At 37.9% G+C, this 27,379-nt stretch overlaps 1 long non-coding RNA gene across 1 annotated transcript in view; it reads left to right on the top strand.

The window, feature by feature from the left end:
* LOC137153992 (uncharacterized) overlaps positions 1–27,137 on the top strand; it is a 268,748-nt gene extending 241,611 nt beyond the window's left edge. The window contains exon 3 of the long non-coding RNA XR_010920007.1: positions 26,902–27,137. This is a non-coding gene — a long non-coding RNA (uncharacterized lncRNA). The remainder of the gene's footprint in view (positions 1–26,901) is intronic.
* The last annotated feature ends 242 nt before the right edge of the window (positions 27,138–27,379 follow it).

Raw genomic sequence — 27,379 nt, 5'->3', positions numbered from 1 at the left:
ACATACCTCATATCTTGTGGTTTGAAAACATTTGGTGTTGTGCTTCACCCTGTACAAAGTTGAGCTAGTAACATTATAGTTCCCATACACATTGATGTGACTTAATAGAGACAATTCTTAATAAGCATTTTAATTTGCTTTTCTCTATGCAAAGGAAATATTGAGGTAATGCTTGTATAAAAGTGGGCATGTGTTATTACTTCAAAAGATTTATTTCCAGAGCCATATACAAATTGTAACTAAATTGTTTTACTGATCATACTTTTTTCTTCCTTTTTAATATAAGAACACTTTTGTTAATTTGGGGACTGGCATAGCATATATCATGCTTTATCGGCTGTCATGGGGGCATGTGCTTTAATGTATTTTATTATAATGAGGAATATTGCAGCCTCCTTAGATTTGATTAGAGCTGTGCTTGATTGTTTGAAATGCCTTGATTTTTACATAAAGTAGTATTAATTTTCACAATGTATTCACAGACATGATATTAAAATAAATTTAGGCACAACACTTCACAATATACATGTCATCTGCATTCAAACTAAGGTTTAATTGCCTGACTTCCAACTAGAGGAAGGCTGTGAAAAACTCATAAACTTGTCAATTGGCCTGAGAAAATTGTTTTGCTCTACAGTTGCCCTGTTAACACGTTGATAGAAGTGTTGATTTGAGTCCTTTAAATGACTTCTCTACCCTATTTGGCTCAGCACAGCAGTCGGAACATTCACCTGATGACAAGCACTTCCCACTATGTATAAACTATTCAGTAAATAAAAGTTTTGGTGAAAATTGGGACTTTGATCTACATCTGACAAGAATCTTTCTCAGCATCATTTATGTTATCACACCACGGGATGATTTAGGGCTATATGCAGAATAAATCTCACTCATTCTGAAATGGATGACATTGTGATCTACAATTTAACATTAATTTAGCTATTTTGTCGAGGTCCTTCTTTTGTTTGGAATGTTTTCAAAGACAAAAATCTCCTTTTCATGTTCGCTAATTTGCTACTCACATTTTTGCTAATGCAAAAAGCCCTTTGCTGCTAAAGTCTCCTCTCAAAATTTATTTTTCAATAAAATGGTCAAAATTCACGAGACTCATGGGAAACTAAACAGAATCTTGTGAAACTCCTGTTAAATAACATAAAGTATCAGAAGCCAACATATTAATGCAAACATTTTGTAACACAAATTTAATGATTAAGATATGGATCTGAACCAAAATACTGGAGCCTTGAACTGTAGGGAAGTTTGGATCTGGATGCAGATAAAAAGCATGCCTTCCTATATAGAAATGCTTAGTCGTTATATGAAAAAGTCCCAGTGATTTTTTATTAACCATGAGCACAGAAAATCACTCCTGCGGTAGTTAGGACCCAAACCCTGCATGAGGAGTTGTTGTAGTTATGACTCCCTACTTCCCATATTTCAGCTGTAATTTTTCCTAAAGTGTTTTGGAGCCTTCAGCTATGTACTAATGTTTAGCAGGCTAGAGCAGCCTGGCTTCATACATTTTGCAGATTTCTCACAGGTTTGAATAAAAAACTATTAAATGCAAAAATGAAACCATTTTCTAAAAATAATCCATCCTCAGCAAGGCCAGCTGAATAAAAAAGTTTGAGGGGGCAAAGAATAACTACAAAACATTTGGTAGGGATACAACTGCATGTCAGGATGTCTTAGGTCTCTTCCCAGCTGTGTCACAGACTTGCTATAGCACCATGGGCAAGTCATTGAACTTCTCTGAGCTGCAGTTTCCCAGCCTCTGAAATAGGCATAATAATTCTTACCACCCTCATTTAATATCTTGAGAGAAGTGTGCTAAGCATAATAATAATAATAATTAATAATATTATTTTTATTGAACACTTCTAAATCCCTTGAAATGTAGAAAAAAAATTATCTCCCCCAATAGAAAAACACACTAGTGACATTTCATGTGAATTAGGCTAACCCTAGCAAAGATCCAAGGGTTAGAATCATGTTTTAAACTAAACCCTAGACACAATCTTAACTACGGCCAGATGCCTCTCTACATAATGAAGTTGTGTGAGCAAAGGTAGTTTGCCCTGAAGCAACCTCGCAGAGTGAGTAAACCTGAGATTGACAGCCTAACTCTGTGTTATTTAACATTACTAAAGGAAATAAATAGAATGATAAAGCTGGGTAATACTAGATAATAATAGAACCTGCTGAACTACGATTTGCTAAAAGAATAGCACAGAATTGAAAAATGAAGAACTTCTATTCTATTCATAGACTCATAGAAATGTAGGCCTGAAAGGGACTTTGACAGGTCATCTAGTCCAGTCCCCTGCACTGAGGCAGAACTAAGTATTATCTAGACCTTTCCTGACAGTGTTTGTCTAACCTGTTCTTAAAAACCTCCAATGATGGAGATTCCACAATCTCCCTAGATAATTTGTTCCAGTGCTTAACTACCCTGACAGTTAGGAAGTTTTTCCTAATGTGTAACCTAAATCTCCCTTGCTGCAACTTAAACCTATTACTTCTTGTCCTGTCCTCCGTGGATAAAGAGAAGAATTTATCACCTTCCTCTTTACAACAGCCTTTTACATACTTGAAGACTGTGATTGTGTCTGCGCTCAGTCTTCTCTTCTCAAGATTAAACAAGCCCATTTTTTGTCCATCTTTCCTTGTAGGTCATATTATCTAGACCTTTAATGATTTTTATTGCTCTCCTATGGACTTTTTCCAGCTTGTTCACATCTTTCCCAAAATGTGGTGCCCAGAGCTTGACACAATACTCCAGTAGAAGCATGATCAGTGCTGAGCAGAGTCTTGTGTCTCTCTTACAACACTGTTGCTACACATTACAGAATGATGTTCGCTTTTCTTGCAACAGTATTACATTGTTGACTCATAGTTAGTTTGTGACCCACTGTAAACCCCAGATTCTTTTCTGCAGTACTCATTCATAGGCTGTCATTTCCCATTTTGTGCAATTGATTATTCCTTCCTAAGTGTAGCACTTTGCATTTGTCCATATTGAATTTAATCCTGTTTATTTCAGACCATTTGTCCGGTTTGTCAAGATCATTTTGAATTGTAATCCTGTCCTCCAACGTGCTTGCAACCCCTCCCAGCTTGGTACTCTTCACAAATTTCATAAGGGTGCTCCTAACTAAATCATTTATGATGATATTGAACAGACCCAGACCCAGGACAGATCCCTGTGAGACCCCACTGGATATGCCCTTTTAACTTGACTGTGAACCATTGACAACTACTCTCTGAGTATGATTTTCCAACCAGTTGTGCACCCACCTTATTGTAGTTTTTATCTAGGCTATATTTCCATACTTTGCTTATGAGAAGGTCATGTGAGACAGTAGCAAAAGCTTTATTAAAGTCGTCGTACTTCACCACTACAATTTCCCTCCATCCACAAGGCTTGTTACCCTGTCAATCAAGATATTAGGTTTGTTTGACATGATCTGTTCTTGACAAATGCATGTTGACTGTTACTTACCACCTTATTATCTTCTAGGTGCTTACAAATTCTATTCAGGTTCTTTCTTACATGTCTTTACCTTCATCACTATAGCATCTGAGCACCTTCCAATAGTGAATTAAGCAATGTGACCAACATGATGTGTGGTTCATCCTTTCTCCTTAGTTATGTATGTGGTGTGAGTGTTTTGTTTTGGTATGTTGTTTCTGTTATTTATTTATGTTGTAATATATAAAAACAATGTTAAAAATAAGGCCAAAATCTTCCACTGTGGAGAGGCTGTTTTTCCCGTCCCTGCAGGGCGGTTCTGGCTCTGAAGATGGCATAGCTGGTCAGAGTTCCTGCAGTGCCATGTAGCTCTGTTTTAGTTTAAGAGGGAAATTGAGTCACTTTTTTTTCTAGGCTTTGTCTGAAAGTGTCTGAAGCATAGAACAAGGTAATCATAATGATGTTTTGTTTGGCTAGAATTAGGTTTTGTGAGACAAGACTAATTTTAATTATGCTGGACATGGAAATAAAGAGGTGAATATCAGTACGTACAAGGACATGAGGTGTTCTGAGAAAACTAGTATAATTCTATATTAACTGTCATTAATTAATTCTCTTACTGTCATGGAACTAACAAGTAAGTGCTGTAAATGTAGCTAAATTTAATTTTTACATTATTTTCAGCACTTTTCCTATAGAGATGGAAACATTTGCTCTACAGATTGGAGGATAAAATATTTAATTACTTTATAAAAGAAACTTCATTAAAGTTCATATGTTAAAGAATATTTGAAGCTCTGAAAACCCTCATTACTTGCAGATTACCTTGTTGAAACAGTAACCATTAGTTCTCTTATGAACAAAAAGTAAAACAACAGAGACTTGAAAGGCTGTGTACACTTGTTCCAATGATATACCTGTGCACTTGCTCTTACCACAGGAGATTCTGCTTACCTATTTAGGGTTGGGTAAAGCTTTCTGAATAAAACTCAGAATCAGGTGAAACTCATCTGATCTAGAGCTATATTACAAACACAAACTTACGTCAGGTTTTTAGAACATGTTGGCTGTTTTGCAGATGCTTCAGACAAGTTGAGCAAACATGGGCTGATTTAAGGTTTCAGATGAAATGCTACATGTTGAGTTATCATGGTTTCGACTTGAAATGAGATAAAATGTGGTCAATTTTTGCTGAGTTTCTTTCAGAATTTTGAGGAGGAGTTTTGAATTTATGTAAACCTAATGGACCATCTTGTCACCTTGCAATCTAGCCGAAGTAAAGTTCTACGCGGAACTGTGCTAGTCCACAGGGCAGGGGCTGAATTTCAACTTTGAGAATCTTTCTGGACTCTGCTTACTTTCCATCCACCTGCATGAGAGATGGAGTAACAGCCTGATGATTTTTGTGATTAAGTCCAAAATCAGTAAAAAGGATTTTAATTAACCAAAACTGCCCAATTCCATGTAGGTCTAGTGCCTAAATGATCCCAGAAACATAAATGCGAAAAATGGGTGCTTCCTCAAATAGGATTTATGCTAAACAGCTCTACTAAAGTTCAACTGAGTAGATGAGCAGATATTTCTAGGGCTATACTCAATAAATAAAATGGAGCCATAGCCTTGTCTACCACATTGGGGTGTTGTGAGCATGAATTGCTTACTATTTCTAAAGGGCTTTAAAGATGGAAAGGACAGTACAAATGCTGGGCTGAATTCTGGACTCAGGGTCACTGGAAATCTGTGAGAAACTTTGGAAAATTTGAGGAGGGACAGTCCAGTTGTTAGGGCATTAGCCTGGGACTCAGGAGAGCAGGTTCAATTCCCTTCTCTGTCATAGACTTGCTGTGTGACCTTGGATAAATCACTGTCTGTCTCTGTGCCCTAGTTCCTCATTTCTAAAATGAGGATGATAGCACTGTCCTACCTCACAGGAGTATTGTAAGGGTAAATACATTAACAATTGTGAGGCACTTAGATACTGTGGTGATGGCCCATCTTACATGGAAAAGTTTGCAAAAATTCAGCACTCCAAAGTATTTTTTGCACTCTGCAGCTCATCTTTTGAGCAGGTTTCTGATCTTCAAATTGGAAATGAGGAAATAGCCCCAAGAAAACATATTTTAAACATGACAAAACACAGCTATGGCTTCTGTCCTTGAGATAGGGAGTCAATAGAAAGAAGGAACTCATGCCTGGCTCCTGAAATGGCTGTACTGAATGAGGCTCTCTTCTTGTGTGCTACCCATGACTCACTGCATGTTTATCAGGACTAAATAATGAGCAAAGCCCTGAAGAAGCAGCAAAACATCAGTCACCAAAGGCCTGGAATGCTAGGCAGGGTCAGCAGGGTATTCAAAAGATGCACTAGATCACAAGTGACTACTCAGTCAAATAAATGAGAATTAATGAAGTTGAATATGATAAAAAATTGTTCATAAGTTGCAATATGGGGCTTTGTTTCTGGAAAACATGTTGAGTGCATGCTTGAGTCCATGCCTATTCAAGAAAGCATTGTACCATACAGTTAATTTTAAGAATTTGCTTACTGAAATTGACTTCATGTGCTTAAGTTTTGCCCTAAATAGGGATGCTTGTCCAGAATCATGGCCCAAGAGTTTGGGATCCCTGTTTTTTTTTTTTTTTAAAGTTGGAAAGTTGGGGATGGAAAGGAAAAATTAACTCAGACCAGAGTTGCATCAACAGTCAGAAAGGATAGGAGAACACAAAGTGGGGATCCCAATTGTGAGCTTGTCTGAGAATTGACAATATGCCCTTACAGTGAGTTAGGTTCTAGTTGGGTCGCGTAGTACACGTCAGACCAATGAAGCTCAGTTAGTGTGATTTTAGGATTCACTAGTGCTATACTAACTTGAACTAGGTGTAATGGTAGAGTGATTTTACTGTTTGTCTATTGTGGTTGTAGGTAAGTTAGTCAGGGTGGGATCTCTCTTTCTAGAACTGAAAAGGAGAAAAATGTAGGAGGGAACCACTCATGCAAAACCTTGTAAAAACTGAACAGCATTTTACAGTAAAAGCTCCAAAACAGTGTAGTGACATTATTAGAGCTGGACCATTATTGTGGAATTCTATGATATTAGGGTAAGGGTATTTATCTATCAATTCCAAACCAACACCAATTTCAGGACAAAGCTGAAAAAATTGTTTCAGTACCCTCAATTTTTTTTCAAAAGTAACAAGAGTTTTGTAACTATGTTATTAGCCCTTTTACTTAGTTCTTAATTTACACCAATGTTGCTTGACATTAAACTACTAAACCCATGTATTATAAGTTCAAAATAACTTTTTACATTCTGGCACTGAGCTAAAGCTCTTGCTTTGTCTACTAATGTTGAATAATGGAAAATAATTAACTTTAAGTGTTGCATTTTATTATGTAGCAGTATTAGTTATAATGAGAATTTCAAAAGGCATTTTTAAGTGCAGGCACAAATCAATTATACACAAAGAATAAATTATATCTTCTGAGGAAAGTAATATATTTATTGGATGAAAGGCCTGTTCATAAAGTTGAGCTTTATTACTATCCATGGTTTGCATTACACATATTATTCTGAAAGTGAAGAGAATTTTTCCCCCCGGTGATAAACTAGCTCCAATTCCCCAGTATCTGCAGGTACATTTCTATAGTGACTAGTTAATTGCCTCACTGTCATGTGTGTACATTTGTCACTGACAAGCACTGCAGTGAAAATGACTTTGTCACAAACTGGTTGTTAGATGAAGTAGATAAATGAACTGAAATTCTCCATAATCCTGTGTCCCTCCAGCCAGTTTTACATGACTCACTTTCAGAAAGTTACCAGAACATCCAATATCATGAGAAAGGGTGTTTGTTTTTCTAGCACTGGTATTTCCAGCTCAACTGGAAAAAGGAAATACCAGAAATCTCCCAGAAATGCTTACTCTTGCTAGGTTTTAGCCTAGTTGTCCAGACCAAATATGAGAATAAAGTTTAGATAAGCAGCTGCAATTTGAAGTGCTAACCTATACTGGACTTACAAACCATTAAAGATTCGCCTTTTTGAATCAATTATTAGAAAAACCTCAGAGTTCTTGTTCACGTAATAAACCCCTGGAAAATTATCATTTTAATGACTGGAATTTTGCTTTGAGGATTGATTACCTCTGCAGCAATTGGCTAGGTACTCATTTTCTTTGACTCAAGTGTCATGTGTGTTCTGTCTTCTACCACTGAGTGGCAGCCAGTCTGTTGAAAGGATCCCTGTTGAGTTGAAATCTGCACGTATCTCCCCTACTGAAACTCAGTGGAAGGCATATGGTTGTAATATGCTAATCTGATTTATTGTATATAAGAAAATAAATGGAGGAATTTTAAGCACACTAGGTGAAATTTTGTGGTGATTTATATCTTCTGCAACAGTTCTGTGCCCGTATCTGCTTTCATATGGATTTTCCTTACTGGATGATGGAGCCTTTAGTATCATTTTGCTTGGACTGTTGATTTTGATTGAGAGGAACTTTAAGGAATCCTCAAAATATTTGCTCCAAATCAACAAAGTACTTAAGTACATGCTTAACTTGATACACGCTTAAATCCACCCCTTTTCAGCTCAGCATTCATGTAACTCCATGCTTAAGTAAAGCAGTGCTTAAGAGGTTTGCAGAGCTGGGGCCCAAATTCTGAAAGCTAAAGAGAAAAGATGGTTTCATGGTTAGGACCTGGACTAGAGCGACCGGCTCTGCCACAGACTTCATTTGTGATCTTGGGCAAATCTCTTAATCACTATGTGCCTGAGTTCCCCAAGTGGGAATAATACCACCTTTTTTCTCCCATTCTTTATCCTCTCTGTTTATATTGAGGGAATGGTCTGTCTCTTACTATGTATATATACAGGGGCTCTGATGTTGATTTGGTCCTCTAAGTGCTACTGTACAAGTAATACATAATAATAATACACGTTTAGAGGTGATTTGTGTAAATGTTATAGTAAATATAAATAATTTGAATATTATTCCTTAGATTCTAAGAAGCTGCAGATTACCTGAATAAGTATTCCACTTCATTGAAAAAAAATATATGAATGTTTGGCACCTTTTCATAACAGTTTGAAGAGAGAGGGGCAAAATTACAGCTGTAATAAATCATAGGTGCAAAATGACAATTTAGGCACCCACCCATCTGACTCTGTCTGCAAATGAAGTACTTGGATGCATTCATGCTTGCATTTTTTTCCACTTGGGAAAACAAAATTAGAGACCAAAAGACCAAATAGTGAAAAATCTCACAAAGTCACTGAATTCCTTCGTTTTTAGAGTTGCATCATGATCTATGTTCACATAAATGTGTTTTAACTGTAGAATAATACAGAAATGGATGCTCGAGCAGCAAAGCACGTATGAGAGGTAACTAAGATCTCATACAGAGAATGGGAGATGTAGATTCTCAACCCTTCTTAGGTTCAGGCCCTTGCTTAATTTGAATGTTCATGTCTGTTCCATTTTTTTCTGCCTTACTGTTATGGTTCTTCTATCCACCTATAATCCATACAGCTAGTGGTGCCATACCAAGTGGGTTAGTAATGTAGAAGTAGGTATCAGTACTGTTACACATATGTTTTCTTTACAGTGCAGCCATCACTAAACTATGGTAGTCTGTGCTCTCCGTGAACCCCTTCAGTTCAGTTCTTTCAAACCCACAGTTTAATTCCACCTAGTGGTCTTTTTACCCCATTTGCTTAATGGTGAAAATTCAGCTATGATTCTAAACTTATCAGAGGGACAGGAGCACTCAGGGCCAAATTAATCACTACATACAGTAGGTCTTTGTCTAGGGCTCCCAGCTCTGAGGTCACATGATGTACATTATGATGCCACTATAACAGCATCACAAGTATGGAGACCATGGACTCCCTGCAATGTGAATCCATCTTCTCTGAGATTAGGAAGATGCTGGATGGGATTCTGTGACACAGAGCCCCATTGGTGGTTCACTACTCTGTGTCAGCAACTCTTGGCAGGCCTGACATCCTCACTCACCTAACACACTGTTGTCATGCTGTATACCCAAAAGGTGGCATGTAATATAAAAGTGGAAAACTCATAACTCATTGATCATTAATATTCTTGTGAAATGTAGGCATTGGTATGTGCAATGAGTTACAAATATGTGCTAGAATTCTTAAAATGTGTTTTGCTAGCAAAGTATAAACCTAGTCTGCCTTAGACAAAGGAATGTGTATTTGCTAGTCTGACCCGCCTGGTTGGCAGGCAGAGACAATAAAGGTATATTTACATACAAGGTAAACAAAGCTAACAAGCAGGCGAGAAGACAGAATGGCATCTACATCCCATCAGGAGGAGACAGAAACTTTATCGCGGGATGCACTTCAGAAGAATATAGTTCAAAGGTTTACTGGGCTATAAAGACAGAGAGGTCGAACCTCAAAAGAGAAGCAATAGAATCAGTGGATTGTACACAATATTACTGTATTGTAAAAGTATATTGAATATGGTATTTTATAAAAGTCTGACACACCGTTGATTAATATCATTGTGAAATGTAAAATGTACACATTAACACTATATGAGAAATTATAGATATTTACTGATATTATGCTTTAAAGTCTGTGACCAAATACAAAGAGAAACAGGTTTTCTCCCAGATAGGAGGGATGGGAAGTGGACAGGAAGGAAAACACCAGGAAGCCTTCCTGCTTCTTGTGACAGGATCAATGAACTTTGGGAGATATAAGTGGAAACAGAAAGCCATCTTGGTATCCATCACTTGGGGGGAGGGATTAAAGGAGACTGTTAAAATCAAAGAATGTTGGGTCCTTCAGTCAATGGGGCTGAAGTCTCTGGGAGCTGAGTTTAGGTGAGAAACCTGCTTAGGCAAAGATTGTAATTTGCTGAAATTAAGATTTAGTCTTAGAAGTGTATTTTTACTTTTGTTTGCTTGTACCCCTTTCTGTCTTTAGTCCTCATAGGTGATATCACTTAAGCCTTTGACTTTGTGTTTAATGATCTTGTTTTACTTTTACTATAAACCAATTCAGTGCTCAAATTCAAGGGAAGGGTATATTAACCCCAGTAAATCTAGCAGACCGCCGTGTATTGTCCCTTTAAAGGGACAATACACTTAATAACGTCTGTGAGTGTTCCAGAAGAGGGCTGGACACTGCAGGGCAGATGGTTTGGGGGAAATCTGGGAGTGGGAGGATGTTTGGGTCATCCTCCAGGAATAACTGGGTGGTGGAATCTAGGGTGTGACCTGCAGGCTTGTAGAGTGGTTGTTGGTGTCAGGGTGTCAGCCAAAGCAGCATAGCATTTCAGGCACCCAGAGTTGCTCAGCATGTGGTGACACAACTCCTTACTGGTCTAGGTTGAACCTCAAAGTGTACTCATTTATCATCTCCAGGGAGGAGGTAGATGTAGATTAGCTTGCAGCTGCTCCACTCTGGTAGTTTTCCCCAGAGCATGGAAAACTTGAGCCCCTAAAAAGGAATCAGAATTTGTCATTTATTAAGCCCAATACATTTTAAATCATTTTTTCAGTTTTCATGTTAATTTACTGCTTATGAAAGGTGGCAGATTGTCAGCCCTGAAGATTGATGTCCTCCAGTGTATGTTAAATACAATACATGTGTTCCCTATTGCTATATTTATGGCTATATCTCAGGAACTGTATATTAAAATCCTTAAATGCTTGGTCATATTAGTCTGCTCTGGGGATACTTCTTGATGAAAACTAAAGGCTCCAACAATAGCTATTAGAAGTTCAGTGTTTGCAACTGTCACATCTGAATGCCATTTACTAGACTGAAACTCTCTATGGATGCAAATTATTGAACCATAGCACCAGCCTAATCACTACCTGTAGAGAGATTTGAATAGGAGCATTTCATTAACAAATAGGAGAGGATTTGAAAACAATGACTGAACATGAAGGTGATTTCTTTTATGTGTTCACTTTCCAAAACAAAGCAAAACACAATGGTCAAATTATGTGCTTGAATTGCCTTGGTGGTTCTATATTTTCCCCCTCTTTTCTCCCCTCATGTATGACACTGCTTGATGCTCAGTGATGTAGAGTGAGAACAATACAACAATGCAAGGCTTGTCTGCAACCTATCTAGGCTTCACATGGGATGGGCTTAGATCACTTGCTTGGTCTTTTGTCTCTCTAATTGTATATGCTTACTTGTGAGAAAAAAAGATCCCATCCAGAGATTTCTACCTAAAGTAACTAATTATTGGGGCCTTTTGTACAGCATTTGCTGAATGCTCAGATATGAAGCTCCCTGCTGTAAGTCTGAGATTTGACCTAATCAATGAAACAGGTCAGTCCAGTTTGAACTCTCACCCTTTGGAGTTGCTGTAGCAAGCATGTTATAAATTATATGGCACCATTCAAGTTGCATCCAATCGGGAAAGAACATTGTGTACCATACATCTCGTAGAATATTTTTTTCATATAAATCATATGTTGCTTAAATATAGGGTCAAAACATCTCACAGCTCACATTAAAGCTTTGTTGACAGTAGACTCTTTTGCTAAAATTTCCCATGATTATTACCAATGATGCAGCTTTGCTGGCGGTAGCAATGGTGTCTAGGATTGCTATCTCTGAGGTACAAAAAAACGGGACATCTGCGATCATCCTGAGCCCATAGAACTGGAGAGCTGGCAATGTGTCCTGAGCACCTTTACAGATTTCCCAGGGAAGCTACCTCAAAAAAGGGGGACGATCCTGGGAAAACCTGGACAGATGACAATCCTAGTGGTGGCAGTGCAGAAAAGGTGCTGTCAGTGTTTTAACCACTCTGTGTAGACCTGTTCTGAGCAGAGAGATGGATGAACCTGTTGTTAAAATGCCAGTATCCAGGCAAAACCTGCTTCTCATTAGCACTAGTGGATCTGCAACTGGTGCTAAAAACATGGGAAACATTTAGAAAACAGGATAATGTAGACACAGTGATGGAGCAGAGTAGCTTCCTTCTGCTGCTCAAATCAGATTTTAAAAAATGAAACGTGATATTAAAAACACATGAAAACAGAAAAGGGAGAGACATTATTAAGGGAGCAGTGTGAGATTTGGGCTAATGCTGTGGAGTATGCTTTCAGAGAGATCCTGCTAGTTAGCACCTCGACCTTATGCGACTGTCAAGGGAATAGCTGCATGGCTAAACCTTTACGTGATATCTGTAAAATTTCCCTCTGCATGTTTATCTTCATAATTGTATCAAACATGTGGGTCAGTATGTGTAAATTTCCACAGCTTCTGTTTAGGCCGTGGCAACAGTTAAAATACATTGTTACTGAGCTCTCAAGTGATAGACTCTTTATGTGCATGTGTGTATATATCCATAGTGGTGTATATAATATTTATCCAGACTATTTGACCTCAGGTGCCTCATGCCAGAACTGTAGGATGTAAGAGACTGTGATCCAAAAGCAGAATTTGTGAGCTGTTGCAGCTATAAAAGAAGTTCCTTGTGTGCTAGGCATTGATTATTTGGCAGATCATTTCAGATATTAAGAATGTTGTGTAATGTACAATGGGTCATAGAGGCCAGTTCATTTCCTAACTCGTTGCCTCACAAGCTGCCAGGATGTTTATGTTTCTGGGCAAATCTTTTTGACAATGGGGAGGCTGGGCTGAGTCTCACACCGTTATCGAGATAGTGCTGTGCATGAATCACTGGTAATGGAGAGGGTTGAGTTTATGGCTTTTACCCACTGGCCTGAATACAGGCTGGTGTAGAGGTGCATTGGCCCATAGGGGAGCTCAGGAAGGGAGCCCGTTGCAGAGAGGCACTGCTCAGGCTATGTCACCTGTCTGAATGATGCTCCCATCTCATCCCCTTTAGCAAGCTGAAGCTTGCCTGCTCTGCAAGCTAGTGTAGAGTGAGGATAGCTCATGGCCTGCCTTTTCACCAACTCCTTCTCTCATTTTACAGTGATGTGTGCTTGGAGATGCACCAAGGGGAAGAATCCAGTGACTGTAGCAGTCATAGGGTATTTCACAGAAAGGGGTGGCTCTTTGTTCAGTCTCCCCTACTCTCCATTTCACAGTCTGTCACAGTCTAGACCCAAGTTATTTTCCTCTGTATATATAAGGGATATTGGTCCCATACCATAATAAAGTGCAGGAAATGAATGAAACATAAGGGGTCTGATGCTCTGTGCCTTGTATTGCCATTTAAAACTATGCATGTGAAGATCAAAGTTGGTGTTATATGATATTGGACCAAAAGGTTAGTTTGCACAGGTGCAAAAGCCTATGCAAAGGGCAAGACTGTGAAGAATCAGGCCCAGTAAATGTAATGTTCTCTGGGTAGATGAGTGATTTGTTGTGTTTTAAGATACACTAGCACATTAAACATGTTTGGTAAAGAGACGCTGCATCTGGAAATATCATAAAAAGACAGACAACAAGTATGGTTTTATACAACTACTGTCCAGCTCTGCAGTCGAATCAATAATTATTTGTTATTCCTGGTATTGTTTAATTATAAAAAATATTCAGCATGTTGTTAAGACTCTCCATTAAATTAGGCAAGTCAAACTGCTACATTTTTTCCAACTGTGAGTGTGTCTATGATCTGAGCTGGGGATATAGTTTCCTGCTTGAGGAGATATACTCATGCTAGCTATCATTGAACTGGCTCACTTAAAATAGAATGTAGCTGTGACAGTGCAAGCAGTGGGATGGGTTAGCTGCCCTGAGTATCTGCACATCAGAGACCCTAGATACGTACTTGGGGCAGCTAACCTGTCCTGCAGCTGGCGCTGCCGTGGCTACTTTCTGTTTTTAGCACACTAACTCAAAGGGAGCTAGAATCACATTCCCAGCTCCAACTGTAGACATATTCTAAGACCATACCTTTTTCAAATAATTTTGTGTGTTTGTATATGTAGTAATCCTGGGAAGGCCCAGTTTCAAGGCCTTCCCAAGCGGATCCTCTAGCACCTGGAAGAGGTGTATTAGGAGACAGAGGATATGTCTACACTGCCCCCCCACCCAAAAAAAAAAAAAGTGTCATCCTAACTCTGTTTAGCTAATCGGCTAGTGCTGGTGCTAGCTGCTGCTGGTAGGGCACTGGTCTATTGCCAAGATAGGAGTTTGTAGGGAGACACAGTTCAGTTCTGGGGACAGGCAGCCATGTGACGGAAGAGGCAGATATCAGGAGAGAAGCGTGGAGGCAGCCATTGAAGAAATAAGATGACGGATAAGAGAAGAAGGAGCCGTGACTGGGCAACCAAGGGTGGGAAGATAAGGATGAGAGGAGCCAGAGGAGGAAGGAAGGGCAGAGGTAGCCATTAGGAGCAAGGGAGAATGTGGGCAGAAGAGGGAATTATGTGGGGTGTGGAAAATGTAGAAGGCAGCCCTGGATAGGACAAAGGGTGTAAAGAACCATGAGGGAAGAAGGGAGAAGGAGCCATAGGAGTGAAGAAGGGGAAAGAAGCAGTTATTGTGGAAGAAGGTAGTGGGAGGCATCAGGGCAGGTGGGCCATAGGGGTAGCCCTAGAAGTGGTGTGGGGGAGGAAGAGCCACAGGCATGGTGGAAATAATTGGAAGGGGCAATGTTTCTCAATAGCTGGTGGGCTAGTAGAGACTGGACTTTGTAATGGTCATTCTGATGATTTCATGCATTGTTTGTTCTGCCTTTTAAGAAGAAAACCTAAAATTCACCAGGATGTGGTCATGACACTCCAGCAGGATCAGGGCTAGTTTGGGACTATGTTCCTCGCATATATTTTTATTATGTTGGCAGTTACGCTGTTAATTTAAAAGAACATAAATGGTACTTATTTCTCTTGGGAGGATTTGCACTGGCATCTCTATGCAGAGAGAGAGAGAGAGATAGAGAAGTATATGACTCCAGGACTCAAATGTATACACCAAGTTTGACAGAGGTACTATAGGGTTTTTTTTTAAATGATTGATGTTTTAGTCTGAGGTTATCCAATAACCAGAGTGCTCCATCCCCTCCCTACACAGACTAGGAAACCTGGGACCAATAATTCTCCACCAGAGCATTTCCAAAAGTGATAGCAACCATGGGGGTTGGAGTGTAGATGGCATGGAGGCATTTTTACTACAGTGTCAAATAACCCCACTCAGAGTAGTGAGGTGAATTATGGGCCCTCATGTTTGCAGCATAGACGAGCCTGCTGAAATACACATTCAAAGCCTTGTTACAGGGTTTTAGCTTTGAGGCATTCACTAGTGTCAGTGGGAATTGGCTAAACTATGAGGTCACATCTTTGAAATGTAACTCCATTCGTGCTACTGCAGCTGAGACTTGAGCCAAGACGCTTTTGATTCATTGGTACTGGCTCCAAAAGACTAAACGTAAGAGCTTTCACTGTCTACAAATTGCTGTAATATATGATGGATGTCGCAGAGTAGAAGTGAAGTGTCAAAGAAACCTTAACTTCAGCTGTGACGCTAAGCACAGCTATAATCTGTCCTCCAGGTTCAAAAATTGATCCTGAGAAGTGATTCTCAGAAGCTATATATAATGTAATTGCTATTATTAGACAGTATTTTGTTCTCTTTCTCCTCTACTAGTAGATCAATATTAACTGCTTGTACAACTCAGGAAATATATGCAAATTATTCCCTTTCAGTCTTTAACTTAGAATGTGTGAAACATCCTGAGGTATCATAATTACAATACAAATTATAGTGGTGGTCACTAAAATGAATACTTATTAAAGCAATAGACCTTATACGGAATTTCCTGCGGACTAAGAAAAAATGTATGCATGAGATCAAGTAACTGAATACATGAGGATGGAATAAAGTACTAAAAAAAATAATCTAATAGAGCAAAAGAATGTAAAATAGAGTTTTTACCTGGCTTTATGGACAGAGGTCCTGGAAGTGGTTGGGAATGTGGCATGACCTGTGAGATGGATTCACACTGCTCATGGCTAGTATTCAGTCCATTCTTGATGGGCAATGTTAATGCCTTGCTCCAGAAGGGCAAGAAGTACACTAACCTTAAATGCATTGAGATGGTTACTAAAGGAGTCATCACTTGACATTTATGATCTTGACCTTGGTGTTTCTCAAACTTTCCCACTTTGAGAAAAGATTATTGAGATGGTCATGGCAGGGGACTTCTGGATTAATCTAAATTCATCTGACTGCTGCTGGTGCTAGAGATGAAAATTCCAGGATTCAGAAATCTGATGTTACTACCATGAAGGAGAAAATGGAAACATATGTTGATGATTCTTCTGTATAAGAGATTAGCAGCATTAATGCTTAATCTGTTTCTGAATATGAAAATCCATGTCACCCTGAACGGGAGGATCAAGTACCTGAAGTTACTATTGCTAAAACCAAAACTGGCAATATGGTAACAAACAAGATCTAACATTTAAAACAAAAATGGTTCTGTTAGGACTAGTCCCTGTGTTACCAAAAAACAAAATAAAATAAAAATAATCTACTAATTTCTCCAGCTACCACCATCATACATTTTTTCAACCAAAGGGTAGGAAGTAAAACAAGTCCTGCCAACACATATTATGACTCCAGATCATGGTGAGGCCTCCAATAGGAGTGAATCCACAGCTAATATCTACTGCCACTAGAAGAAGCAGCACATCATTAACATGATGTGTCATTGAAACCAGCACTTTCAACACTAGCGATGCAATTTACAACAAATGTCACAAGAGTGCACAGAGGTAGAGACCTTAGTTCCGACTCTTCACTCATACTGGTGTTATGCTGATTACTACAGTGGAATGATTCCTGATTTAAACTGGTGCAATTAGCAGTAGAATCTGACTTCTTCAGTTTACCAAAATTTTGTTTTAAAATAGTAATTCAACATGGACTTCAGATAGTGAGAAAATGTAAATACTATAGGTAATAATGGCGATGTTTTTGAAGCAAGTCACACTATTGTTGTTACTTCCTTTCCTGTTAACATTGCATGTTTGCCTGCCCCAGACACTACCAGTCCACACATAAAATAGAACATCTTTGTATGAGATAGCCATGAATGGCTAAAATTCAGGGCTCAGATTCATAAGGGTCTAACGTTGTTGACTTAAATGAAGATGCAGCTAGTGATGAATTAGGCCCAAACAGTAAACATTTGTAAAAGAAAAAGCCTTCCTATAGACATGAGAGCTCTTATCCTCATTTGAAAAATATTTGTAATAATAGCTGTAGATTTTATGCTATTTTCAAGGGTAGAAAATACCGATTTCCAGTCACTCCTTCAATGCATACTAGTATAATATTTCTTCGGGATTGTACTTCTCTTCTGTTGAAATTCCAATAATGAGTCTTGGTTCTACAGTTGCTTAGAGACACTGATGAAAATTGTTCTTTTCACCACTGATGTGGGCAAGCAATAGTAAAAGCACTCAGCTTATTAGACAATAATGGAAGTCATTGAAAGACACCACCTTCAGTCATCATAGTCGCATCCTAGGAAAGCAAATAATGTCTACCAATTGTCACAGGCTAATATAGCATGCCATGCCATGTAGTAGTGCATACTTTATCCAACCAGCTAAAAGAATAATGTGATTTTCTGTTGTCCTGCCATAACACCAGATTTCCTTTGGTAAAATGGTGGAGGAGAGAGGAGAAAAAAGAAGCCTTTGAAATTAACATCACCGTTGCTGTTATTTTAACATTCGTATTTATCAGTTAAAAGATCTGCATGTTGAAAGTCAAAATTCAGAAAGTTGTTACTTATTTGTGGAAGGTTGAAATACCAGTTTAGATTACATAGAGGCTCATGCAAGACCCTTGGCCTGAGTGTTGGTTTCTGTGATGAGGTGTTCACCCTACACCAGCCTGGAAAATGTTAGTGACTCCAAAAGGATTAAGTAACTTGATATGCTACATCAGAAGGAGAGTTAGGCTTATTAGGAAGCATTGATAGAGGATGGAGCCCAGCTGGGCCCAAGCAGACAGGCTGGTATAAGGTCAGGAAGTGAGGGAATAAGGGGGCTGTAGTGTGGAAGCTTGCAGTCACCTTCTGGGCTTAGAGAGGGAAAGGAGGAAACCCTGGGGAAAGTACAAGTCTTGGGATCAAGGCCCTTACGGAAGAGTTCACCCAGAGGAGTGGTGGAGAAAGAAGCCTGATAGAGGTGGAATAGGACGCAGCCCAGGAAAATGGCAGCAAGGTTTAGGATGGTGCAAACTTTTGCTGCTGATTCAAGGATTCCTGGGCTGGAACCTGGAGTAGAAGTGGGCCCCTGGTTCTCCTACCAGCCACTGGAGAAGTGGCATGGCTTTGAATTAGGAGACTGCTGGGAATAATACCTTTTGTGATAGGGTCACCTGTAGGAGATCATTCTCCATGTCCATTCGCTATTCTTTGGCCTCTCTTCCAATGTAGTCCCCAGTCCAGCAGATCACTTAACATACACATATGATTAACTTTAAGCATTTGCCTGACCCCAAAGCTGAGCATGTGCTTAAGTGCTTTGCTGGATTGCCTTAGTGACAACTGTGGTGATGATTTGTTTTTATGATGCAAACATCTGTCTAGTAGGAAATGGTCTGAGACCATCAACTCATTTCAAAAAGGCCGCCCAACAGCTGTCAGATGGTAATGATGTAAACTTTACAACATCAATCAAAATTCTTGTAAAATTCCCAGAAATGATGGTGAAGAAAAGCTAGAGTTATATAAACAGCAGTGTTGAAAAAAAGGAGCAGCTGTGTCAGTAAAATCCAGTATATTGAGTATGAAGTGTTTGGGCAACAAGGTGATGGCATAGAAACCGTATGATTTCTAAAGGGAATTAACAAAAACCTCTTAATTGGAGGTAGTGTTGATTTTGTGTGTGTGTGTGTGGAGAATAGCTTTTAGCTTAGCAGTTATCAGGGCTCATTGTTGCATAAATCTGAATAATAGAAGCTCTTAATGTTATGGTTTATAGAGAAATAAGGAGGAAATGTGCTGCTACAGCAGTGTTAGCTTAAAAGCTTCCTTTAATTTAACATAGAACCTTCTTCCTGTCTCTTTGAATATTGGGAAGGTAGAATACCTCAAAGGAACAATAAAGAAGAAAATGGAATAAAAATAATAATAGCAGACAGACAGTATCTTTAGTATGAGTATGTCCTTCTTGGCAGCAAATTAATTCATGATCAGTTGTTAAGGTAAAAATCATTGATACTGTTTGAAAAGAAAAATGACTGTACTCTCTCTAGCTACACTTTGTTCTGTTTCACAGGTCTATATCATGCATTGTAATATTACCATCAGAGAAAGCTTTTTACTATTGTATGTATCTGACAATTTCAAATGTGACATAGTGTAGTTAAAGTTACTTAAAGAGAGAGAGAGAGAGAGACATAGAGGGAGAGAGAGACAGAGGGATAAGGTAATATGCTCTAGCTGAAACAAGGCTGCCCTCTACAGAATGTGATACTGTGTGTCTGCAAGAACGATTGCCTTGTTGAACTGGTCTTCTGTGCCCTTTATATTTAGAGCTTTTCCCCCCTATTTGGCTTAAACGACAATTATGTATGTGTGCATCTGTATATGTGTTATATTTACATATACATGGGCATGTGTGTATACATACACATATATTTCTATATAAAGAGAAATGTGAGAGAGAGAACGAGAAAAGGAGAACAAGTGAAATTAGATACATACTAATATAAGAACAAGTAAACTGCTAAACTCAAAATGAAAATACGCATCCCTGCACTGCCTCTCAAGATGGTATCGCTCAGTATTAATCAGAGTGTGCACTGTATAATTATGATGCATAGAATTATTGACATGCTTTTCTGTTTTGTAATCTGGTATTCTAAGGCAATAAAACAGACAGTTCCAAAACCATATAAACTGAATGTAAATGTATGATGTGGTAATAAAATTGGCTCTGATGCTATGGATAAGCCATATGGCATTTTCTCTTAATCTATTTCTTCTCACTTATGTAAAGGTGGAATATGGTCGGCTTTAAAATTGGACGCCTAGAGCAACCATTTTGGGAAGTGCCTTTACTTGTCTTTTACTAATCCCAGGAACTAGAATACTTTACAGCAGCACATTCACATAGTAGCATCGTTACTAGTTTTGGTCCTGGATCTGCTAATATGTTACACAGAATGAACATTATTTACTTCTCATTTTTGTATACAGCATGCTCATTTATTGAACATTATAGTTTCAAAACTATAGAGTCAAAGCTTCTGAATTCCTTTCTGGAATTACATGTTTTGTGTGTGTGCAATCAGGCATTTGTGTGTGCAAATCAGTTAGCCATCCAACTTCCTGATTGATTTGCTTATAAATGGAGTTTTTCATGTGGAAGATGTGTATGTGAAAATCAGAAGCTATGTTGTGGGTCATTTTTTAAATCTACTCCAGAGAGCATTTGCTAATGGGTTGACAACTACCCCCTCTCTTCTCCGTTCTGGAGTATATAGCAAGATATGAGAATTATCTGACCAATAACAAATAATTATGTGCTTTGTATTATTGAAATTGTAGATCAGATAATGGTGTAGAACTAGTGAAAAAGTAATTAACGTGTCTTTGTTCCTTTGGCCCAGTGGTTTTTAAAAGTGCTACATGTCCCGTTTTTTTCCTGATGTCACCACATTGTAATCAGTGGAGTTACATTATGGATGAATTTGGCCCATTGTTACTGTATGTTTTACTATAGATTAGAAAGGGTGTTAGAATTTCAGACATTTTTGCAAGCACAACTTTTTTTTTCAAAAATTTCCATGCGGTAGAAGGCAGAAAAAATGAGAACTTATTATTATTGGTGTTTCTCCCCCATGCAGATGGGAAAGCACAATCACTTTATTCTCCAGAGCTCATATAACCATAAAATAATTATATAACTATATCATCATTAATGACCAAATGATAATTACCTTTCATCATAAGATAATTGTGTTTCTGTCTTCTAAAACAGATCGTCAGCACTGCAGCTTTACAAACCTTTTAAAATAAAGTTTGAAATCCGGCAGATTTGCTTGGTTTCAGATTTTGTTAGCATCCAGAAATTTAAATTAGCAAAAGCTTCACAATGTCTTCCATGAATTTGTACTAACTTTAAAGCAAATGTAAGTCAAATTTCAAGTGAACATGGGCAGGTTTATGGTTTTGGGTAGAAATCACTTAACTGGTGGTTTTCTGCTTGAAGATGGGCAATGTTTTATGTGGCTGAGGGCTTTTCTATACTTACCTCAGAGATTCGGCAGCAGTCGACCAGAGTTATGCAAACTACGCAAAAAACTTGCGTAACTCCTGTCGACTTCTGTGCTTCTGTTCTGCGCTCGGTCTTCAATGCACTGCAGTTCCTGTCAATGCAGCGCTACGCCACTTGAGGAGGTGGTCTTAATATGTCGATTTCTGGATCGATTGATCGGGTCTTCACTGACCACTCAGTCGACCCAGATAAGTCGATCCGATGGCGGCGAATTTGCCGCCGTCGGTGAAGACATAGCTTGAGTTAACAGGTCTCACAATTCAACTGTAATTACGCCAATAATTACAGTTTACCTTTGCATGGTATTTTGCATCATTTAAACGATACTGTAATTACAAAATTGCAGTACATGTAGTCTAATCAAGTACTATTTAAAACATTACTTCCATCAGACAAATATGCTGTGCAAATTTTTTTTAAATAAACCTGGAAACAGTGTCTTGGGAAAATAGTTATGAACAAATGAAAACACCACCACTTGGAAGAGTTTTGCAACTTCTGGTTGGACAAATGGTTTCCTCCCTCCTTTAAATCCTTTCCTACATTCCTGACATCTCTCTTCCATGATGCCTTCTTACTATACATTCATCTACATAACCTCTAGAATTTGCACTAATTGTCTGTGTTTGTTTTTATCTCAACTCCTTAGAAAAGAAATAATGGATTTTGTGGTTTATCACAAGTTACATAAACCACACTATATTTTTACTTATAATAATTAGTAACATAAAAATGCTTCAGTATGCTCTGTCCTTGCTAAAATTGCCAACATCAAACATGTCTGATAATTTGAATTTTTTACAGATAGACTCACAGGGTTATGGACCTTATAGAAAAATATATTTTCTGAAATGTATCCACATTAAAGTGGTCAGAAATAAGTCTTCATATCACTATAACAAGTATTGCCATTTCTCACCATCCTATATGTTTGTACATCATATAAAAGAGCACAATGGCTTGTGCAAGGTTCTATGTAAACCAATTCATTACACATACAGGGCCAAATCCTCAGCCTATCTCCAGTGGAGCTAGAGCTATAGAGATCGGTGGAGTCAAAAGAGATACAGTGACTTACCCCAGGTGAAGATTTAGCCCAATATAAAGATTTAAACAAGAAAACAAGAGGCAAAAGGAACAAAAAAACCTCATTTTAGAGCCTGATTCAAATAAATATTTTAACAATCACACACAAGTGCATTTAATCTGGGATTTTCAACGAAATCTACAAGACCGAGGAGCTATGTTCTTGTTGAAATTCAAGAGTAGACGGATACCTAATTTCCCTAGATCCAGGTGAAAATCTAATCCTGAAAATATAATTGATAACATTAGTATATCTGATCAGTGTCCCCCTAGGAACACCAGATAATGAAAAGGGTATAGTGACCATTGCTCATGACAGCTAGGCTTTCCATCTAATGTTAGTAAATCTCCCATGTCATAAAACTCAGGACCTGCTCACTTCACCTACATCCAAACAAGTAGGCTCCACATCATGGGATGAAGAACAATACATATCTCATCCTTTGCAGTACTGAAGTTTAGTATATGGAATTTAGGGCCTGGAACAAAACCCACTAAAGTCAGTGGGAGTCTTTCCTTTAACTTCAAAGGGCTTTAGATCAGGCTCTTAGAGAGGAGGTGAATTTTTAAGTGCAGATAGAAACCTGCAGAAGGGATTCACAATGCTCCCCTTCCCACCCCTCAGCCCCTGCTCCCATGCTGTTCATAGATAGGCAGCTAATTCTATATTAGAAGGTGCCCATGTTACCAGTGTATTTTCTGCATACTTTGAGGATTTCTGTATAATAAGGCTTCTCATAGACGAGATCCAATACTCAAAGCAAAGGAACAGTAGAGTAGTAATTACTCTTTTCTTTAATCACTAAATACTGTTGTTTGGATTGCTGTATTTACACTAGTTGCCTACTAGTGAGGCCATTTTTAATTTTCTGTATTGTTTCATTCTCCAGTTTATATCTCAATGCTTTCCTGATTGTTTCACTATCTCAGTGTTCTCCAGCTGGTGATTTTTCAATTAAAAAATGAAACATTTCTTTTTTCTCTCCTATTATCTAGATTGAATTAAATTATTTGAAATATAACACTTTTTTGTATGTATCTGCTAAGTTGAGGCAAATTAAATCATTGCTGCTTTTTCTATTTGTTTACATACATATGTGATAATTATATGCAAAACCTGGTAAGTGATACCTGAAGATGCTGAGAAATAAAATTTGTAGGGTTGTGGGTATTTATACATTTTTGTGTACCTTTCCACTGCTAAATTTCTTGGGCATTTGTGCATATATTTTTGTAACCCATAAGAATGTGCATCAAGATAATTATTTACTTCATTTTTAAATTTCTGAATATGAAAGTGTAATGATTTCATTTTTGTGACATTTTTAGAAACTTTTTTTCTTTTTATTTGGCATTTCATCATGGCAAAGCAATAATTCAGCTAGCAAGAAACAGGACTGTGTAACTATTTCTAGCTCCCAGTGACCTTGAAGGAAACCAGCATTGTGGAAGAAATTAATACATAGATGCAGAATCTAAAAAATGCAAGAAATGGAAATAAATCATTGAGTCCCCACAAACCTGCAAGAGGGTTGTGAGGCTTAATTAACATTTACAGAATGCTTTGTGATCCTGAAATGGAAGGCACTACATAAACACTAAGTATTGGTATTTTATTTTAATGGGATATTGAGCCCTTCACCTCTCTATGATCAGTTCATATCGAACTCAAGTGAAAAGAAGAATGATATGTCAAAGTTTTGTTATTTTTGCATATTGAATAATCAGAAAGGATCTAACAGAATGGTTAACTTTTGTTAAATAAAGAGAAAGTTCCCAGGGAGTGACAGAGACTAAAACATCAAACAATAGGCAAATCAGTTAACAAGCGAACACATTTCTTACTAGAAAATCTCAAACGGCTCTTATAAACAGCTCTGTTAATGACAAAAGTACAAACTAGAACATTCCTTGAAACAATGTTTTTACTTTTACTTTCCCAGGCACTGACCCTCAGTAGTAACTCGACAAGTTACATAGATTCCAGTTGTATTACATGTGCATACACTGAAACAATTAACCCTTTACTAACTTAGTTAACACATTTTATATGTAAAGCACATTTTATTTCTAACAAATTTAATTTGTTTCTATATTGGAAATATTTTCATAAAAGGTGTAGCTAGTAAGTCAAATATACCTCTATTGTAATAAGAATGGTTTCTTGCCCCTACACAATACATATAATAATAATAATAATAATTAATAATAAATACTTAATAATAATTTTAAAGGAATATCACAATGTGAAGAAGAAAATAGTTCTGATCTTTACCAGTGTACTGAAGTGCATTCAGTGCAGAAGATCTCATTTTTCAAAGCATAGTAAAACACTTGTCACATATCTATTTTAGTGTATTCAGCTACCTGGCTCATCCGGTGTTTTTTAATTTACAGACACTATGAAAAAGTTTAAAATGCCTATGGTTATGAAAAACCTCTTCCTATTTATAAAAGTCAACCTAGTTCCTGTTCAGGACATTTAAGTTATGTAAAATTGGGGGGAAATTTCCTCTTAAAAATAGATGGAGTAATGCAAAATTCAGAATTATAACTACAATGTTAATTTCATTTAAGACCTTGTTCGGTAAAAGTCTAAATTTACAGTGTAAACACTGTACTCAATTATCAAATGTGTAGCTGTCAGATCATATTATAGCCTTTGGGTCAGATCTGTGCCTGTTGAGCATTGGTACACGTAATGGTGCTACCCTGCCCCAGGAGAAGCACAATGCTCTCCAAGTTTTTAACAATAAAGATAATTAACTATTGGAACAACTTGCCAAAAATAAGGATGAGACAAATTTTTGGGCCACTAAGTGAAGATCATCTAAAGGGGAATTGCAGAAGGTCTATGGAGAACCAAACATTGTAAATGTAGTGAAATGGCAACAATTTCAGTGGGCAGGATGATGGAAGACAGACCAAGTGTTTTCCAACCCCGTGACTGACAAAGGAGAAATTGGAGGATGATTGAGCAATAGCTGAAAGGTCTTCATGTGAATTACCGTCAATAGGAAAAAGAATGCCCTGCATAGAAGTGGAGGCAAATTGTAAGAGCAGCTAAGGACCTCCATGGTCTATAGAGTCAGGGAATAGTGGTATTAACAAATTACCAAGGATTGTGGGGTTTCTCTACTACTGGAAATGTTTATATCAAAGTTGGATGTTTTTCTAAAAGATATGCTCTAGTTCTAACAGTAAGTAATTCCGGGATCCTATGGCCTATGTTATGCAGTAGATCAGACCAGATGATCAAAATGGTCGCTTCTAGCTTTATTATCTACAAATCTAGCATGGCAGTATTCTCCATCTCAATCTCTGCAATTGGTTCCTGAAAACATGTGTGTGTCTGTGTGTCTCTTTTACTCTGTGAAAGAGAGTGTGTCTGTGAGAATCAACACATAGTATGCTGGCACTGCATAGTGTCCAGGATATGTGGTACCTTTAAACAATCTTGAGTTTACAGTTAAGCAACTCTTTATAGCACGGTTAGCAACTTTAGTTTCCATGAGAGACTATGCAAGAGCCCTGCTGACAGATGCTGAGGTGGGAGTTACCCAAATCAGTGCCTCCCCTAGTTATCCCAGCTACACCATTCCCCATTCCACTTTTGCTGCTTGCAACACACACAGTGAATGACTTGTTGCAACCCTTTTCTGCTGCCACAACCCCAGTAATCATTTACAGAAAAGAAATATTGTACGTTCCATCTGTTGGCAATGATGATAGTCCTGTCTTCTGTTTCCATAATTTCATATGAGCCTCTCTAATTAAAATGATAATGTGAGGGGTTTAACTTCCATTTTCTCTTGCTTTTTGCAATAAACTCTGTGGCCAAACCCTGGAGCACATGCTCAGTTGTTCAAATTATATAGCATCATCCTTTTTGATTATTTAATGAAAAATTTGAAATGAAATAATCAACTAACCATTGAAATGCATCTGCATTACCTCAGTATAATATTTGAGGGGGAAAGGACTTATTTGAAAGAAAAATATATTTATTTTAGTTTACTTAGCTGACATGGTTAACAAATGTAAAAATAAGAGGCATAACAATTAAGGGAAATTCTTTACATACTTCATTAATGACCTTTAATTTTCTTTTTTTCCAATTGTTCTGCAGCTTTCCCTCTTTTACCCCGCCTCCTTCCTTTGAGAGATCAGAAATGTGACAATGAGATCAAAATCTCAGAATTCCTCATGAAAGCAATAGCGATCTCAGATGGGTCTCCATGTGCAGACACCGAGCCTTCCTTTGCTGTGCAGTCTAATTTAGAGCCTTTCTTTGAAATCTAGCTGAAAACTTTTGTATTCAAGTCATAAATGTTGTTGGTCTTATTCTTCTTCTTGTTCTTTTTCTGGAATCCTAATAAGTTAGAAAAGGTTAAACTATTTGTGAATGGACAAAGGGGAGTATTTATTTGTGTATGGATGAAGACGCCTGTTATCTCTATCTTTTGCTGGGGAATGGTTTAAAAAAAAAACACTAAAGAGAAGAGATGGAATTGACCTGACATGATGTGTGACAAAATAATGTGCTGACTGAAATGTTTAAAAGCCTTTTTCCAAGTGCCCCCCACTGCTCCCACCATGATTCTTAT

Source organism: Emydura macquarii, unplaced genomic scaffold (assembly GCF_026122565.2).
Source record: "Emydura macquarii macquarii isolate MOO-44397 ecotype Brisbane River unplaced genomic scaffold, CSIRO-AGI_Emac_v2 contig_1253, whole genome shotgun sequence".
Classification (NCBI taxonomy): Eukaryota; Metazoa; Chordata; order Testudines; family Chelidae; genus Emydura; species Emydura macquarii.
Note: the sequence above shows the minus strand (reverse complement) of the source record. Positions and strands in the feature narration are given on the sequence as shown.